Source organism: Coturnix japonica, chromosome 1 (assembly GCF_001577835.2).
Source record: "Coturnix japonica isolate 7356 chromosome 1, Coturnix japonica 2.1, whole genome shotgun sequence".
Lineage (NCBI taxonomy): Eukaryota > Metazoa > Chordata > Aves > Galliformes > Phasianidae > Coturnix > Coturnix japonica.
In genome coordinates, this window is record NC_029516.1 from 20,231,878 (window position 1) to 20,247,074 (window position 15,197).

At 40.1% G+C, this 15,197-nt stretch overlaps 1 long non-coding RNA gene across 1 annotated transcript; it reads right to left on the bottom strand.

Moving 5' to 3' along the window:
• Positions 1-3,747: 3,747 nt before the first annotated feature.
• Positions 3,748-13,515, bottom strand: LOC116652985. Its single transcript, XR_004306276.1, has 3 exons — positions 13,322-13,515; positions 9,095-9,240; positions 3,748-5,889 (listed from the first exon to the last, which is right to left on the bottom strand). It is a non-coding gene; the product is annotated as an uncharacterized LOC116652985 (long non-coding RNA).
• Between the last annotated feature and the right edge of the window lie 1,682 nt (positions 13,516-15,197).

Sequence of the window (15,197 nt, forward strand, 5' to 3'; positions counted from 1 at the left end):
CAACGTTACATAGGTAGGCGTCCAAGCGGGACTTGAATATCTCCAGAGAAGGAGACTCTTCAACCCCCTTGTGCAGCCTGTTCCAGTGCTCTGTCACCCGTTAATCAATCAGAACACTTTCAAATACTCTGATGAGTGAGAAGTTATTTCCAAATCCATAGTTATCTAGCTTGTCCAGTCACAAAAATAAATGATCCATACAAACACTCCTTGGGAAGTGAAAACCAAAATCAATTCCAGGCAATCTTTTGCTCTCTTGGGAAAAGAAAGATTCAAGGGCTGCAGTGGAAGTTTTTGTCTCTCAGAGAGGGAAGAGTGCTGTTCTTCTGTATGGACCAACTGATGTTATTGCCCCCAAACTTAATATTTGTACTGTGCTTGAATTGATTACTGCTTCCATTCCTGAATCTAGCTGAACTTTCTAGTGTATCTGGGTGCTGAAATAGGATTAGTTCTCTCAAACAGATTAAAGGAGCAATTCACTGTTTAAATTTTGATGCGTTGCCCACATCTTACAAATACCTTCACTTGCAAGCACTCTGTTGAGAATTCTGAGAGTCTGTTAAATATGGAACGTTCTTGTCAACAAATAACAGGTAGACTTGAAATCACACAAGATGGATGCTCAGAAATGGGTGTTTCAAGGACGCTTGCAGATGTGGGAGGGCAAAGATCTGAGATAATGATCTGAAGACATGATAGATGAACGAACTGCTGTAAGCATTAAGGGTTGGAAGTAGCTTACACTGTTTTGTGTAGTTAAAAACATGAAATAGAAAACTTGTAACATGTTTTGTCAAGTCTGTAGATGCCTTTTGGATAGTAGCTCTGATAAGCTGCTTAAAAACCGAGCAGCCTTGATAAAATCCTTGAGTGTGACAGGATTGCTGTACTGTAAGCATGATAGGCAGGGCATTGCAATTGTTTGTAAACGTTTGCTGTATTGCAGAAGCATGAACAGAGGGCTTATTTCTTCTCTACCACTGGTCTCAGTGTCCTTCCTGAGTTGTGTTTTTTGACAATAGTTTCATCCATTCACCCTACTAACATGATCCTTTCTGGCATAGAGAAGCTTTGTCTTTGCTGCATGATTGGAACGAGCACTGTTGATAAAAGCAGTGGTGGCTCCCACACTTCCCTTGCTTTGCTTCAAGTAGCATTTGTATGTGAGAGGTCCAAAGAAGTTAACTTCCTATGTGTGGTATACACATTACCTGAACCAATGGGAGTTCAAGATAGCCTGTGGAGATTAGAAGTTACCTTTCAGGTTGATTGAATGGATCTTCGAATAAGAGGTGAGAGTGAATTATTTTGTTATTAAAATCATCCCATTACGCAGATATGCGGATCCTTTTTTTGTTTTCTCCCACTGTATGACCTTGAATCTGAACCTAAGGCAAATGAGCACAGGCACTGGCCTCGCTGTTTGCATTTGAAACAGTCTGTGTGTTTTTGAGCGACTTGCCTTCAAATCATCTATCAAAACGGGCTTAACTCAAGATGAGTTTACTGTCACAGTCAATAGCTGTGCAGGAAGGATGGACTGTCAGCTCTGACATCCTATTTCTGAAACTGCATATGGTCATAAAATGTTACAGAACTCGAGACTATTGGAGGCAGTATTGCAGAAAATCTTCACAGAAGGTCTCAAATCTCAGGGGGGTCTTAGTGCTCACTTGCAAATGTCCACTTGCTCTGTGTGCAGTGTGTGGTGTAGTGCTTTATATAAGTCCCATATGAGGTGTGTTTCGGAAGGGAAGGTGTGAAGATGTGGTATGACCACACTGGGATTGCTTTCTGCTTCTTGACGCTCCTGAGAAGCTGCCTGGAAGATGGAGCTGCGGTTGTGTTCTGGCTTTGCTGCAGGGTGGTGAGCAGCATGGTGTGCTGTACTCAGCTGTGCTGACCCCAGGCACATGAGATGGCTGTAATCTGACCTACACGCACTGCATCCTCCGGGCTATGGGAGCAGTGCTGGGGTGTGTAGGCGACAGTGAAATGAGAACTTATGTTTGGTTTGAACACAGCTTATAGCTGAAAACCCTAAAGTAGTATGAGTGCAACAGTGATACAGTTTCCCTTCCTTCCTGCATAGGAATAATGTAACTGTCACCCAGAGCTATGCAGAGTCAGGTGCCATCCATCTGTTCTAAATCCAGCTCTTTATTTATTAATATTTTTTCCTGCTAGAGATCTAATTTTTCCCATGTTTCTTTTCCACTTGCATTTATTGGAGAGAGCAATCCTGAACATAACATGTTAGTTAAATGATACTAAAGAACAATAAAACAAAGTCCTTTTTAGGTTTTTATTATTATTATTATTATTATTATTGAGAAATACACCATGAAACTATCTACATTTATTGCAGAGATCAGTGACACTCACATAATCTGTTCCTCATAATCCATTTTGTGAAACACTGGTACTGCACTCACCTGAGCAGCATTGTAAAGAAAGTGCCTTTTTTCTGTGTGTTGGGACAGGCTGTACGTATTGGCTATCAAACAAGTTTCGTGTAAGCCTGTGGAACAAATAGAAGCACTGAGTATAGCAACCTAAAGCATCTTGAATCTTGTGAAATAGAACAGGTTGTACCCTTGGCCGGCATCACCATCCAGGCTCTTCTGCCTCCTGGTATAATGCAGACTAGTCTGTAGCACACACAGTGATCCTTCAAGGCCCTACAGAACAAACTCCTCCTATCTCAGGCCATAACCTCACAGCTTAAAACATACATAGGAGGTGAAGGGCTGTTTCTGGTTATTAGTTTTCTACACCATAATGTCAAGGCCAGTCCATGAGTCTATATATGGCAGTTCATACAGCATGCAGATCTTCCTACAGATTTGTCTTACCTAAATGTCTTCAGAGAGCAGGATGCATTTGTATTTTTCCCTTCAAAACTTTTAGGGTACACTGGTGGGAGGCTAATGGCTCTGGTGAACATGAAGCAAATTTCTGTTTGCAGGCACATGTTGCTGGCATGCTCCACCTGCTGAAGGAGGGATTTGGGATCACTGTTATTGAGATTTTGCAGGACAGCTTTTAAGAGGGTGAACAGGCAACCCTGTGCCATTCTGTGAGCAGATGAATGGCATTCAGGATTAGCCACATCTGCCCAGATTTTCCTAATGACTATTCAAGGCCATGATAGTGAGGACAAAGTTTGGTACCTGGTACTCATTCAAATATTTCTTTGTGAACCTAAGCCTTCAGTTAGGAACAGCTCTTCTGGGTGATTCTGTTTCTTATGGGATGTGTTACAGTGTCCAGCATGTGCTGTGGTAGTGTTGGAGGCCTGCCTGCCCTCATGAGCTGAAGTAAGGGGTAGGTGATTTTTTTTGTCATCTCTGAATACCCGGGTCCAGAGAAGGGCAACGAGGCTCGTGAAGGGCTTGGAGTATCTACCATATGAGGAGAGGCTAAGGAAGCTGGGACTGTTTAATCTGGGGAAAAGGAAGCTGAGGGGAGACCTTATTGCCCTCTTCCAGTACCTGAAAAATGCTTACAGTGAGAGTGGGGCAGGTCTCTTCTCACTGGTGACAGGTGACAGGACAAGGGGAAATGGCCTCAAGTTGTGCCAGGGCAAGTTTAGGTTGGATGTTAGGAAAAACTTTTTTACAGAAAGGGTTGTCAAGTACTGGAATAGGCTCCCCAGGGAGGTGGTTGAATCGCCATCCCTGGATGTTTAAGAACAGTCTGGATGTGGTGCTCAGGGATATGATTTAGCAGAGGGTTGTTAGAGTTAGGGTACTATGGTTAGGCTGCGGTTGGACTTGATGATCTTCAAGGTCTTTTGCAACTTGGGTAATTCTATGATTCTATGATTCTATAATACTTAATCCTTGCTGCCAGAGACGGCTCAACCCTGGGGCTCACAGATACACCTTTAGAAAATGCTTTATTTATTTATTTATTTTTATTTTATTTATTTTATTTTATTTATTTTATTTGACAGTGAGTGAACTAGATTGTACCTGGAGCACATAATTTTACAAAATGGTCCCCAAGGAGGGTAGCTCATCTGCCTTCCAGTTTCAAAAACTGAAGCATTATGATACATCTTTGTAGGCAGTGCACTTCTTCAAGAATTGGGTATTTACAGTTAAGTGCACTTTAAGAAAGTGGCTTTGTTAAGCAGCATTGCCTGAATCTTTGCTCGTTGTTACCTGTAAATTGTGTGGTAAGTGTTTCCAGTGAAGTGGGAAACAAGTCAATGCATTTCCCTAAGACATCCTTCAATGTAAAAGCAGCCACTTGTGTTGATGGTATTTAAAGACATTTACCAATTAAAGAACAAAGAATGCAAGTTTGTGCCTTGTCATTTGTTTTGGAGACTGCATGGTTACAGCCATATTGGACCAAGAACAGAGCCTTGCTGTACAAGCACTTCCATGTTTTGAGTCACTGTCTCTTCTAACATGAATAGCATTGCAAAGAACTCCTAAAAAAGGCTCTCCCCTCTTGCATACTATGGAGAGGATGCCCTGTAATTCGAAAAAGGCATTGGAATAGATAGAGTGCTTGGCAACTCTGCCCATGGCAGGAGATTGGAAATAGATGATCTTTAATGTCCTGTTCAACGTAAGCCATGCTATGATTCTATGACCTCAAGGCAGTCGTGATATGTGAGCATCGCCTTGCACATTCCTTCAGCTGGTTTTGTTTTTCTTTCTGGCACTCAAACTTAAATGTAGTGTTATAAAGGGTTCATACAAATACCGTTGAGCTGTATTTTGGTTTTGACTAGTGTGATTAAGCCTTGTGAAGGGATGCTATGTGTCTGTTTTTCTTACCCTTTCTACTCACATAGGGATGCAGAAATCCTAGTGTTGAGTAGATTTCACATAGGATAAAAAGCTTCTCAACTCATCTTTCTGGCTAACTAAAAGATGATCTTATGCCTCTTCAGCTCAAAAGCCAGCACAGGAAGGTACATATAAGTGCATGATAAGGCACAAACAAAGATTCTTTGACATCTGTTGGTCAATACGAGAATGTATTCTTCAAAACATAGCTTAAATGACATTCACTTTCAATCTCTAGAGAGGAGTAAACTGATTTTGAAGATTTCATTTTTAAATCCTTAGATCCATCCACTAAGTTTCAGTCCATGTACAACTCCAAACACACTTGCATCATATGTCTCGTTTGGATGCACAAAAGTGCATCCATTTACATTGTGCTCAGTTGAACATGCAGATGTCTAGTTGGCTACCTCCTTACTTGAATAAGGTCAAAATTAATCAGACTTGTAGAAGAACAGGTCATCAGCCACAAGCAAAAAAGAACACATCATCTCTTCTGTGGAGATTGATGTAGATTACCTGTATTTTTGCTGTACTCATGCCACATGGAGATCTGTTAGTGCTCCATATAGAATGTATCAAGATGGTTCTGGAATATTTCAATATGATCCAAAAAATTAAGCTTCCATATCAGGTTAACTAAGAACCTGTGATACCACTCCACATTGCACAGTTTTCAGTATGCGCCAACTCCGAGCAGTGTCCCATTCCTGGGCATGCCAAAGGTCAGCTCCCAAATCATCATCCTGTACATTCCTTGGTACACAGCAAGTTGAAGATGCATTGGTCATCCTGGGACTAAGCATTAATCTGAAGGGTGAATGAAGCACCACATTAAGATATTTTGCATGTTTCTACAATCTCACCTTCTGTACTGAGAGAAAGGAAGTGGTGTTATCAAGCACCTGCTTATTAGGCAGTTTATTCACTTCTATTAGACAGAAAACTCTATCAGTTTGCAGGTTGACATCCTAAGTAGTGGAGAAATATCTTGGTCAGCAGGTAAGATTTCCTGGCAGTACAAAACAGGTTCATCTTTGAAAGCAGTGAATTACTGGCACAGGAAAGCAAGTTGGCCCTAAAATGAAATGAAAGAAATACATTTTTTGTTCCCTAGATGTGAAATATTCAGGAATGTGGTTTTTTAACTCCAGGATCTGAGAGTTTGATTTTGTTAATTTTGCTTGTGAGGAAGTCTGATATTTCAGGCAATGAACTTTTCATTTAACCTTTCTATTACCTCAGGTCACACTTCTGACTAACAGTCTACCCTGCCCTCAGATTTTCTTGGTACTTACAGCTTAATCTGTACTGAATAGTCTGGTGGCTGTCTGCCTCTCATGCAAATGCAGTAAATGAAAAAGAAATGGATGTAACATAACATCTCTGTGTTTGGGGATCCTTTTCAGTTAATACAGCGATTTATGTGTGCCTAATATTCAGAAGTGCTTTGTGTTTTGTCCACAACCATTAACAAATACATATGACCGGTTCAGATATCATCCATGTAGATGCTAATATCCTAGGTCTTCTAAAAAAGGCATCTTATCTGCCACAAGGTGAGGTTAGCATATCCCCTCAGGCTTGGAAGTAGACAAGGCAAACATTTTGTGCACTGGAAGAATGAAATCCACTGACATGATATGCTCTTTAGCTTCTCAAATTCTGTTCATTCTCATTTTTCCTATAAGTAGAAATGGCCTAAAGCAATTTTTCATTCAGTTGACAAAATACTATTACATGCTTCATTTGCATCAATTACATAAAAATCAGAGCTGAATGGCCTATAAGTGAAGGTAGAATTGTACCTTCAGTGCTTCAGGAAAGCAGTATTTAACAAAGTATCCACAGAAAGATCTATACTGCCAGAACCAACAAAGAACTTGAAATACATTTATAGCTTACGTTTTGAAGAAACTTGCAATTCCTTTGCTTAAAATGTGTCTTTTGAGTATATATATTTGATGTCAAATTATACTAAGGTCGTTAAAGCCCTTTTGCCCTTATATGAGCATCACAGAATACAAGTGGATCACGTCTCCATGAAAAAGGAGAACTGAAGGATTTGTGGAATGAGGAGGTTTTTACTGGAGGGAGGGACTATCATCCAGAAGGACTTTGTTTTTCTAAGAATTTTCTTACTGATGTATATTAATTGGTTTTCATTGACAATAAAGTCAAAGCTGTCACACAGTCTTACATGTGCCAAAACAAAGTTCAAAGCTGCAGCTCAGCCTATGCTGAACTTAGCATAAAACAGGGAAATGCTATCAAAATAATAATGCAGTATTTGAAATCTTGGAAAACTGATTTCTAATTAAATACATCAACTGTCAAAATAACTGCGGTACATTTGGGAAATGATGCTCAAAGTCAGATGTAAGATGTTGGTAACTGGCAGCTTGCTCTCTCAAAAATAACAACCATGCAAATTCTTATGATACACAAAGGGGTGAAGATTAATGTGGCTGTTGCCCTCATCCTTTTCATCTGGCTTCTCTTTTTTTCTTTTCCTGTGCTGTTTGCTAATGACACTCATTTGTCTGCTTCAATTCCTGCTATCCACCCTTCTTCTGTGCCCTCCTGCTTGCAGAGATCCACTCATGGCTCATGGGGCTGCCCCTTCCCAGCCTCTCATTCCTGATCAGTGCTGATTGGTTTTGGGTTGCTGTTGCCTCTGAAGGACTGTTTTGCTCTTCTCTCCACCTCTCTGCCAGAGTCGATCTCCTCAGGGGTGGTGGAGAGGTGGTACCCTGCATTGCAGCCTGGTGTAGAGTTTGTCATATGCGGGTGGCAACCAAAGTTCGTGCACCAGGCGTCTAAAGTGAGATTCAAACTTCTCAGAATGGTCCCTGCCATTTCGTTCAGAGCACAAGATGTTAACCTTTCTGAATAAGGCAAGATGATAGATACGTCACAGAAAAGGTGTTTTCCACACTCAACTGGAGAGTAATTAATCTTTGAGATTTTTCTGTCCTTCTGGGAATGGTGCTATCAACTGCTTCCCAAGGATGGCAGGCAACTGGCAACAGGTAGCCTACTTGAAGTGAGGTGGGTAGTGGGGTGTCTCTGAAGGTAATGATACTGAGTAGGGTCTGTTTGAGAAAAAGAACTACTCAGAAGGGGAGTAAGGGAGAACTAGGGATAACCAGGCCTTCATCCCCTTGGCTTTCAAAGACAAGGCTCATGGACAACTCACCCCAAACATTATTTTTACAAAATGATTGGTTACTGTCCTATCTGCTGCCAATCTAAAGCAGCAGAATTGGATCCATATATACATATGAAAAATGAATGAACATAGAATATGGTAGTGGATGCTTTTTTTATTTATATGTAAGATATAATGTATTAATTAGATTCAACATGAAGTTTGAGCATTTCACAGCAGGATCTGAAGGGCTGTAGTGGGGAAAAATGCATAATGCGCTAAATTGCTTACTCAAGGGTAACTCATACGTTCATGCTCATTTCATTTCTGCACATGCATGGATTTGTATTTTGTAAACTATGTTGTCTGTTTTGTGAATAGCAAGTAAACAGTTCTATTTGCTCCTATCTTAGCCAGCCCTGTGCTAAAGCTTCCTTAAGGTCACTTTCAAATGTCAGGCCATTTCTTCCCTGCATATATTACCACCTTCTGAAGTGGGAGGTTGGGAAACTTAACAACTCCTTGACCCCCTGCGCATTGCTCCAGGGTGGGAGTGTTGACATGATGGACTTGTTTTCGTATTGGCTGGCTTGAAAATCACTGGTGTGAGAGTGAGAAATAGATGTGCCTTCCTGTGACCACCAGCATGCCAGGAACTTGCTTACTCACATCACACACAGAATCACACAGAATCACACACAGAATTACCCGGGTTGGAAGGGACCTCAAGGATCATGTAGTTCCAACCCCCCTGCCTGGGAGGGCCACCAAACCATAAATTTATAGATAGGTTGCCCAGGGCCCAGTCGAACTGGTCTTGAAACACCTCCAAGACGGGGCATCCACAACCTCCTGGCGCCTGTTCATCAGAAATAGGATGTGAGTTATGCATGTAATGTGTGAGAATTTTCAAGGTGTTCTGGCAGTCACACTATTGCATTTTCAAGAAGATCTGTGAAATCCATTGCTGAATAAACTTCATATTTTATTTACAATACATTCAGGAATGTGAAAAATGTTTTAAGCATATATTGGCTAGTTAAGCTAGCATCCACCTTCCATAGAACTGAGTATAGCCTCTTTGTAAAGACTTCTGTTAAGGATGAAACAGATGAGAAAAAAGTCAACCTACCAGTCCACAGGAAAAAAATCTTCATTATGAATCTCTCCAGAACAATGGGCATTTGTACTAAGAATGGAAATCCTAAAAATCTATGTCCAGAATAACATTTATGTGGGTCTTGTCAGGGCATACCTTGAAGAAAAAGGCTGCAGAATCTGCAAAGTACAAAACCAAAATATGCATAACTTGCTCACTTTTTATAATCAGATAAACATTTTGTTTTGAAAGTTTCAACAACCCAGCATAAGCTTAATAAGTAACATAGCATAAGCTGTTATTTATACCCTTGGTATTGTTATCTGGCATCCTGTGGATATTATCCACTTGACTCAGTCCTTTTTTTCAACCAAGTGATGGTCCTTTTATTGTACATGTAGTGCAGAGCTGATATAGCAGGCAGTACTCTTTTCTATCTGTTGGAAAAACTTATTTTCATTGGTACTGGAGACATTCGCGTCCTGCTGTGTTTATTAAACTGCTGGCCTGGATATTACTGAATGATAGCTTTGGGTAGCTAGGGGAATATGTACCAAAGAGCATCTTTTTAACCATTAATTTGCTCTTAGCTGGATTGCACTTAGAGACAGAGGATCAAGAAAACTCAGCAGACGTGGTTTCACAATCACAGTGAAATGAAATTTGCTTTGTGAATCAATGAAGTGCCAGTTTTATTGCTTGTTAAAATCATTTTCTTTTCAGCTGTCTATTAGAGGCTAATGTTTCAAAAATGTGCGGCAAAACTTAATCTGAAGAAATTCTCCAGACAAAAGCACCATACCAAACCTAGTAAACACTATTATTTGTGTGTTGTTTTCCTTTCAGTAAGAGAAAAATAAACTAAGATGTTTAGATATATTCTATGCTAGATCAGTAGTTGTGTAAAGACTTCTCTTGATAATGCAATCAGCTTTGAGGTTAGAACCTACAGCTATATATTTGCAAGCTAGGAGGGCAGAGTGACAGAAAGATGAATTGGTTTTCCAGAATCATTCACTTGTTCTGTTTGCCACCAGCTGATGTACCTTCATCACTCTCCCCTGAGAATGATAGTGAGATTTGCCACTGCCTTTGTGCTTGTGAAAGAACTTGAGATGAATTTCAGGTATAGCAACAAGATAAATTTATTTAAAACAGCATAAATCTCTGGTAAGATGTGTGGCTACTTTTTTTCCTTTTTTTTCCTTCCTCCCCCCCAACCCCTGCAGTCTTTACAGGTCTCTGATTGGCAGTGGGCTGGAGTACACACTACATCCTCTGTCACCCTGTGGTTTTTGGATAGAACAGAATGTAAAGTCTGTTCCTATCTGAGTTGAATTGGATAATAACAATGAAAATGGGACTTCTAGTTCTTCACAGTTCCTTGTGGGCCTTGGGCACAATACATCTGGAGGAGTCTCCATCACGGCAGGTACCTAGATGTGCACAGGATGGTTGCGTTGCATGCACACTAAAGTTCAGAATATCTGAACGTATGGTATAGCAACAACTGCCCACCTGTACAGATGGGCCCAATGGGTGATGTATCTATACATGTATACATGTACAAGATACAGTAGTCTTTTCTGAGCATGGGCATGGGAGTACATGTGAGGTTTTAGCTGGGATGAGTAGTCACTCTGGTGCTGAATAATGTATGCTGGTGAACATTCCACGCAGCCATTCAGCTTTATACTGTAAGATCACCTTAGCACTCTGTTTTCTGCATGTATAGTATCTAACATAATGGGACTCTGAGTCAGGTTTGCAGATAGTAACATGAAGGAGATAAATACTAACTTGTACTCAGGCAGACCTGAGGTCATGAGAGCCTGCCCTCTGTGCCCCTATCCATGAGTCATCTCATGGGGAAAACTACTGTATTAGGAGGCTGAGAGAGGAAGGAACTCAGCTATCTTAGCAGAATTTTCTTTCTGATCAAGTATTTTCCACTTGCCTCTACTTGGCAATCTCTCCAGAAATAAAAATACGTATTATCAGGAATAATAATGACAACTATGTCATTATTACAATTTGGGAGACCAGTACATATGTATTCCCAATGTGTTACAAGAAATTAGTGACAAATAATAAACCCTAGAGTGGTAAATAAGAACAATAAGAATGGGGATATAGGTAAAAAAAATAAATAATAAGTGTAGATTTGAGTTCCAGTTTGTTTCCAATTGATTATATTCTTTCCCAGTGCTCATATGCAATGAAACCCAGCAGAACCCAGTGCTGTACCACAACTGATTGACTGTGTAACTGTCAGTGACTTCTGACAGTTCAGTGAAAACTTGTAAGGTAAACTCCACAAATAGTGTGTTGTGGATGGGCCTTTAAAAACATGAATCTCTCTCTGTTACAAGGAACTTTAATTCAAAAGCTAAGCCTCTGCATGGTCCAAAACCCAGGCTATTAAATAGCAAGCAGATTTATCTCTGATGGGAGAAATGAATGTGTTTAATTTTACTGTAAAGCTCTGGGAGTTACAGGCAGCCAGGTAATATCCTGACATTGCTCAAATCACTGGCAAAATGCCTGCTGACTTCAATACGGACAGGATTTCTTCCAAAATGTCTTTAATAACCTTTGTCAAAATGAGACCAATTCTTTGCTGTGGGTGGGAAGACATAGAATTGTTCTAAAACAGAAAATGGAGAAGTTGCCAATAACTAAGAGACATCAGAGAATCTGAGAAGCTTCCATCTGAGAAACATCTTCAGTTTTTCTTTCATGTATATTAGAAAGCGTTTCCCGTTTTCTGAAGCTAATTAACTGGGGGAAACATTCTTCACATGGGTAAAAGAAGTGAACAGGCTATGAGACAAGATCAGCCCATCTATCAGTGCCAGAAATATTACAAAAATTTTGGCTTCCATTGAAGTCCCCTCTTGTCCCCTTTTTCCTGAATCTGTGTACCAGTCTGTGTGCATAGAAGTGGAACATCTCGTTTAAGTGTTACTTAGAATTAATTCACAAGATCTAACACTGAGGAAGAATATTTCAGAGAATTTTAGAAAAAAGGGCTTGTTTCCTCCTGTTTTTCCAGTTACTTGAAATCCAATTCAGTAGATAGAGTACACACCACTGTTTTTTGTTTTGCTTTCATCTTTACAAATCTGGGTCAATTCCGTTATCCTTCACTTTGAAACCAAGAAAGGAAGACATAAGTACAAAATATAAACAATCCTTTCTGAACTCCAAAATATCAACTTGCCATTTATTACATTTTAAAATAATAAATGGTTATAAAACACACTCTTTATTTTATTGTTTCCAATCTGCCCAGGGTCAGTGGTGACTGAGGACAGAAACTGATCAGCTCAGAACCACAGGTTGGAGTCTACTGATGGTTGGGATCATACAACCTTCCTTAGCAGGGAACAAGCAGGGAAACTGCTTAGCTACAACTGAGATAGAGGTTACAACAAAAACCATTGGTCCAAGTGAGCAGGTAGCAAAGTACCAGCAGACAGAATAAAATATCTTTGTCTCATGAGTGAGAAATTAACTTTTCTCTTTTCTCTGAGAATATTGTGTTTTGGGCCGACATAATAAAACAGGAGGCATTACCTTCAGGGAAGCCCTTGTAAGTGAACATCAAAGTTAAAACATACCAACTTTATTATGCAAACTAACCAAACTCCATTTCAGACAGGGTTCAGGATTTTCCCAGGAAGTTATACTTTACAGCTTTACATTTCTGTAGTGGCTGGGTATCCATCTGCTCTCCTTGGCAGTAGTCAGAACTGACTGTTTTTTTTTTTTGTTTTTTTTTTTTTTCTGTTTAATATCACTGTTCATAAGAAAAGTAACTGTTTGCTTTATCGAAGTGGCTTTCCTCTCAACAATCTCTTCAGTGCAGTTTATAACAAGCCAGGTCAGATACTGTTGTATAAAAGACCTGTTTCTTAAGAGATATTACATCTGTAGGTTAAAAGGAGAGCATCCTTTGCTAATAGCAAACTGTGCTTCTTTCTGCTGCAATATAGAATATGAAGAGGAAAATAAAGCAAATATAGATTCTGAAAGATCTTAATTCCTCTCCTCTCTACTGTGTGGAAAAGGGAAGAAAGCAAGGCTACGGCAGTCTGGAAAGAAGGAATGGAAGCTTTCCTTCATGTGTCTATTTATGAGAGTAACCCTTTTGGTAGGAAAACTAAACCACAGGTAGGAAAAGCAGTTTTTAATCCATTAGTTCTAGAAAAGCTGCTAATATAGTAAAACTTAAATCATGCAAGCTAGAGCTTTTACCTGATCACTGATGGATTGTTGCTTGCAGATCTGAGGCTTCTCTGATGCCATCGGATCACTGTGTTGTTGCTGGTTGTTCTGCACAGCAACAGAGACCTGTTATCATTCACTGACTGGATTCAGTTTTTTGAAAACTGCATCTTTCCTGTTGGTTCTGGGTGAAACTTTGCAGTCAGCAGAGCAGATTGGGATGGAAAAAATGACCCTCAGGTCTATGGAATTTTGTTTATAGAAGACTGTAGGGTGCTTTCATTTTAAAAGCTGAAAAGAATAAGGGAAAGAAGCACATTCACATTCAGGTTCATGTTGCAAGGACATTAATAGTCTCATGCCTACAGTTAGTTGAGATTAAATTGATCTGAGAAACACCACTATTCTAGTAGCAAAAAGAATTAAACAAATGCTCAACTTAAACATCTAAATAACCTAATTAGCTTTTTGAAGTGGATTCTTCAGTCTCTTCAGAATTATTACTTCAACATCTATAAAACTGTGTTAAAAAGATTTTGACTACTTATGGGATATCAGACATATCCTATTTTAGATATGAATTAGTTCTAAGTAGTTAATTTTACTACTTCCTGCTTCGGCACAGTCAATGAGTGCTCCACTATGGTAGCTGGTTTTTACAGTGTGCAGTATATGTGCATTAAGCTTTATGCAGTTACAGTCTGGTGTTCAAAGCAGGGCTATAAGAAAGAGGGGTACAGACTCTTTAGCAGGGCCTGCTGTGACAGGATATGGGGAAATGGTTTCAGGCTTAAAGAATGGAGATTTGGACTGGATGTAGGGAAGAAGATTCTTATGGTAAGGTTGGTGAGACACTAGCATAGGTTACCCAGAGAGACAGTGGATGCCCCATCCATGGAGATGCTCAGGGTCAGGCAGGAGGGACTCTGAGAAACCTGATGTAGCTGTAGGTGTCCCTGTTCATTGCGGGTGGTTGGCCTTTAAGGGTCCCTTCCAAGTCAAACAATTCTGTGTTTCTAATGTTAATTTTTATTTGATTTTTAATAAGCTCTGAAGGAGTCTCAAACCCTACTACTTCAAGTATGCAACTAATGAAATGTTGCATTGTGTCAAGTAAAGTCATTTTGTGACGATCAGGCAGAACTAATTGGATGTATGAGGTAGTTTCACGCCTATGCTTGCAGGTCAGAGTCATAACTACTTGTATGAGTGTTTATGAATGTTACATTGGTAGGACAAAAGCAGAAATAACTCAAGGAGTAAAAGATATTGTGTGACTTTGCCATCATCTTATGAGAAAGTAACCCTCTAGGTGAAAGCCAGACAATCAAGTTGACATTCTCTCCACTTAAACCTTATGTTCCCCATTTTTCTGATGGTCCAAACCAAGCAAGGAGGTGTGTTCACACCAGGAATGCTTTGTCTTGCAATAGCTGGGTAGCAGCTCCAGGCTGGGAAGCTAAGGCAGATACTTGGGTTCAGGCCTTGTTTGCTCAGGAGGGGTTCCTTGATGGGAGGCATCCATGCAGGACGATGGGCCACAGCTCTGCCATGGTTTGTCATCAGTGAATGTCTGCAGGATGCTTAATGCCTGCAGCTGACTGGCTCTGTCACTTCCTGCTTAGCCTCGTGGGCACAAGTACTACTACTTTTCTTTGTACATAGTGAGAAGCGGAGAGACATAGGCTTCTAGTTTATGCTAAATTGCTCTTGGTAAGTGTTCAGAGCAATCCTCTTCATGCACTGTGCATTTGAGGGAAGTGGGAATGTTTTTGGCATAGCTCAAGCTATAGTTATATGGACAGTTGTTTGACTGTAAGAAGGATTTAGTTTGGACAGAAACTCAGGGTGGGCTATAATCCAGTTATGAACGCTGTGTCCATGTTCTCCACATGTGAAATGGAAG